The 4,621-nt window shown below is 35.6% G+C and overlaps 1 pseudogene; it reads right to left on the reverse strand.

Moving 5' to 3' along the window:
- Nucleotides 1-2,244: 2,244 nt before the first annotated feature.
- On the reverse strand, nucleotides 2,245-2,388 carry LOC123326858 (annotated as a pseudogene).
- Nucleotides 2,389-4,621: the final 2,233 nt, after the last annotated feature.

Consider the following 4,621-nt stretch of genomic DNA (forward strand, 5'->3'; position numbering starts at 1 on the left):
AGAATATATAGAATAGATTTGCATATAATCTGAAGTGCATGTGCCACCTGGTATCATAAAGGGTCTTCAAAACTTACATAGGCAGGCTTTGTTGAGCAATCTGCCTCATAGTAGAGCTAGCTAACTCTGTCCTTCGGACACTCTAGATAGCTTCAGACACTTCTAGATAACTCAAGAAATAAGTCTGAAAAAATGCACACAAAATATTATTATTTTCTTTCTTTTTAAGATTTATTTATTTATTTTAGAGAGATAGAGAGGGGTGGGAGGGGCAGAGGCAGAGGGAGAGAGAGAATCCTCAAGCAGACTCCCTGTTGAGCACAGAGCCTGACATGGGGTTCAGTCTCACCACCCTGAAATCATGACCTGAGCTGAAATCAAGAGTCGGGTGCTCAACCAACTGAGCCACCCAGGCACCCCAAAGTATTATTATTATTTTCAATTAGTAAATATGGTACCACTCAAATAACATCATATCCCAACCAATATGCAAATGAAATAGGTGAAGTCTTACCACTAGTCAAAGTAGTCCTCACTAATTCAACAAAATTTGTTTTATACCAGACATATGCTTGATAGAGATGCAAATGATAGAGCAGTAAAAAGTGGGCCTGAGGTCATAGATTGTAGTCTCCTACAAGAGAGTAACAATTATCAAGCCAGTACAGTAAAGGGTGGTGAGGGCTACAACAGGAAAAGTACAGCCCATCATATGAGCTCTTAATTTGAGAAACATTTTGAAAAGATTCAGGCTTTTATGATCTGGCTTGAGATCACACCATAGACAGAAACTTGAAAAGCACCTGGTTCATTTCTTAGCCCTGAGAATCACATCATAACTCATTTGTTCTCCCTACATTATTTGAAATCCTAGATGGCCACTAAAAACAGTTCATAAAAAATTAAAACTTATTAAAAATATTAGTGAGGATTTACAAAGCTTGGTACAGACAGTTGCAAGTCAATACAATTTTGAAAGGGCATTTCCTGTGATGGATGGGTTCACTCAAAATGCAGATTATTGGAGATTTGGTAAAGGATACAACTGTATCTGAGTTCTCTGAAATCAAGACAGAGTGAGAACACAGCAACTAAAAATAGGTAAGAGATGATATATGAACCAAATATACTTTTAAAAGTGTACTGTACCAGTTTAAGATTTAATTGGTGTAATATAATCCTGAACAAATTTAAAAAGTATACGAGGTTATCAGGGTTAGAGACTCATTAAAATGAAGGTTCTGTTTTAAATACAACCACCCAATAAGCATCATCTTGCAATGAAGTGAAATGACCCACTTTCTTTTTCTTTGTCTTCTCTTAACACAGGGAAGTTAAAGTGGCAAGGGGGTAATGCATATACATACTTTCAGAGTTATGCAATGATGTGTTGGGAATTCATCAAGTCAGAGTAAAAATACAGCTCACCTTCCTGACGCATAAGATTTACCTAAGTGTATATAATTGAAACATTTAAATAGATTATATAGAATACATACATTTGTGTAAAATGCTGTGATTGGATATATGACTACATGCTTGACTTGTGTCTGTGGTTGGCCATGTCTGGTTGTGGCCTTTTCTTGGGGGTATATGACCACAGCCTATTTGGGTGTAATTTCAAGAGATCTGAAGTTACTGTTGTTAAGAAGGAGCACTCAGTCAGACACAGAAGCCTGGGTTTGAGGATGCCTCTTACACTGAGTTTAAGGCTCTGGACAAGGACCTAGACCTCTGGGCTATTGGTCACGGTGTCCAGATCCCTAAAATGGGATCTCTGAGGCCCTTCCTACTCTCACATTCTGTGTTTCTGTGTGGTTTCTGCTGAGGTTTCTTGAGTCTCAAAAGCACAGGCACTCTACCTTCCTAAAAAATATTCTTTGAGTCCCCCGATATAATAATGGATGATATTTATTCACTGCCAGCCCATGTTCAAGGAATTTATAAGGTTGGGGCAATTGGGAATGGTGGACCAGGGCCAATGAAGGATACATGTGTATAAATATCTATAGTCAATATTGTCTTTTATTAGTCTTCTAATGTTTATTATTAGTCTAATGTTTATTCATAAAATTATTTCATCCCCGACTGTAAACCTTACATTGTAGGAATTATACTCTTTATTCTGCCATCCAGACAGTAAGTTCTCAGAAACTTCTTGATTAATCACTAACTCAGCTTTAAACACAATCAAGCAATTATTTGGTACCTAAAGTTTTTACCCGCTTTACTTCAGACAAAACTCTGAGGTGTATTTCTTAAATATAAAATAAGTTAAATAATACTTCTCACTTTTATTCCCACAGTAATTACCAGACAAAGAAGGTAAAGAAAAGAATGAAACATTTAATTCTACACTTGATCTTAGCCAAAAGGCCAAGAGGCTGAAACATTTAATTCTAAAACAAGAGTGGGCAACACTATCATTTTATTAATACAAACCCATACCTGTCATTTTCATGTTAAACATTTTTATATTAGGAAATTGGTACATGAATTATTGGTAAGGAAATTTTTCATGAGGAAAATAGCCTTTAAAATAAATCTTGTGCAGTGTATAAGAGTATATGCATAAGGAGATGGAAGGAAACTCGCAAGGGAGAAAACTGAGCTCTTAGGTATGAATATAAAAAATCTCCCCTCATTTCACCTCTTTCCTCAGGGCCAGATTGTTCTGTGCACTGAGCCCATTCCAACTTGAATATACTTAATATGAATGAACATTATAGCAAATGTTAACAAGACCAAATTCTGCTACCACAAAAATTTTAAAACAAATAATCACCATAAGGAAAATAGTCATAAACCCTGGCTTATGGCCCGTGCTTGGTTGGGTTTTTAAAATATGCTACTCAAAATAATTCCACACAATTTTATCAAGTTCTTAACACTCACTACTCCAGTGGCTTTCAAATTTTTACTGTGACCTCCAGTAAAAAATATATTTTATATCATGGTCAAGTGTATGTACTTATGTGTGTGTGTGTATATATATATATATATATATATATATATATGTTATGTAGAGTTATATATATAAACTTTATATATTTATACATATGAAATTATAAAATGGAAAGATGTTTTTTAAAACACACCTAACCTTGCTGCATGCTATACACTATATTTTATATTCTCTTCCTTTTTCTTTTTAAAAAATGCTGTTTAAGTCCTAGTTAATTGACTTTGCAACTCAGTACTGTATCATAAACTAATGCACAATAGAAAACAGGGACAAAATACTCTCTCCAAGAACATGGAGTAAGAGCAAATGAAGGGGTGCCTGGGTAGCTCAGTTGGTTGAGCAGCCAACTCTTGATTTCCAACTGACTCTTGGTTTTGGCTCAGGTCATGATCTCAGGGTCTGGGATCAATCCCTGCGGTAGGCTCCGCGCTCAGCACAGAAGATGCTTGCGATTCTCTCTCTCCCTCTCCTCCTCCCCCACCTAAGAAAAAAAAAAAAAAGAATAACAATCCATTTCATTCAGTAACTCTGAGAAGTCAAGAGCTTTTTAACTATATTTATAATTTATAAATTTTTATTTCTTTAACTGGCACTTAGTTCATAAGATTACTCAACAACTGCGCAAAAAGTACTGACTTTTTGGAAGCCCAAGTTTTAGGTTTGAGTTTAGGTGTTACCACTCTTTCCAAAGGGTAAATGACAAAACATGGTAGAAACACTTTGTAATTCAGATCCCCAAAATAATGTAGCTAATCCTCAACAATTATAGTAACATTATGTTTTCATAGTTGTTTAGAGTTAGAAAAAACTTTTCCATATGAGAGCCCGTTTATAATATGAATCTGTTTCTACTTTTTCTCAATCATTCTAAGATCTTCCCTTTCAATTTTCCTACTGCAAAATAGTCCATCCATAAGATTTGGCTTTTTACTTGCCTGTTACTTCTTCAGAAATCCCCTCTTCTGATCTGCAGGACTCAGCCAGTATCATCTTGAAATCAGCCATCATGAAAACAAATGTTTAGATTAGACTGTCTTTTGAAATTAAATGATTCAGAATCTTCTACACTGCAGATATTTCAGTGAAGTAGTGGTCTTATTTTTTTCTTCCACTAGGCTGAGACTTGGTAAAAAAAAAAAAAAAGTCTGTGCCTTAGTGCATTTTATTATCTTCATTATTAATTATTTTCTAGCTACTCTACTTCTGTAGTTCTCAAGGCAAGAAAATCTTTAGATCTGAAACTGGAGGGAGCTTTCGAAAACCATGGGATGAATCGGTCTCATTTATCTGTCCTGGGGTGGGCCTCTGGCATTGATTATTTAAGTCCCCAGGTGACTCAACTGGGCAGACAAGATTGAGAACCACTGGCTTCGTTTATCCCACTAATTAAGAAGCAGCTAAGAGACTCAAAATTCAGTCAAGAGACTCAAAATTGATTCAGTCAAGAAACTCAAAAATTACATCCTTACATTCCAGTGAGAGGAAGTTAGGACCATATCAAAGATCTTCCAAGAGTCACTATCCCCTTTCCTAACATCAGTAATTTTTTCCCCACTGAATATTCAGGGCAGCATAGAAACCATCATTTGTCCCATCTTTAAAAAAATTAAAAACTTTTAACCAGCATATAGTACAACCCCTTCTCACCAACACTTC

Source organism: Neomonachus schauinslandi, chromosome 1 (genome assembly GCF_002201575.2).
Source record: "Neomonachus schauinslandi chromosome 1, ASM220157v2, whole genome shotgun sequence".
Taxonomy (NCBI): Eukaryota; Metazoa; Chordata; class Mammalia; order Carnivora; family Phocidae; genus Neomonachus; species Neomonachus schauinslandi.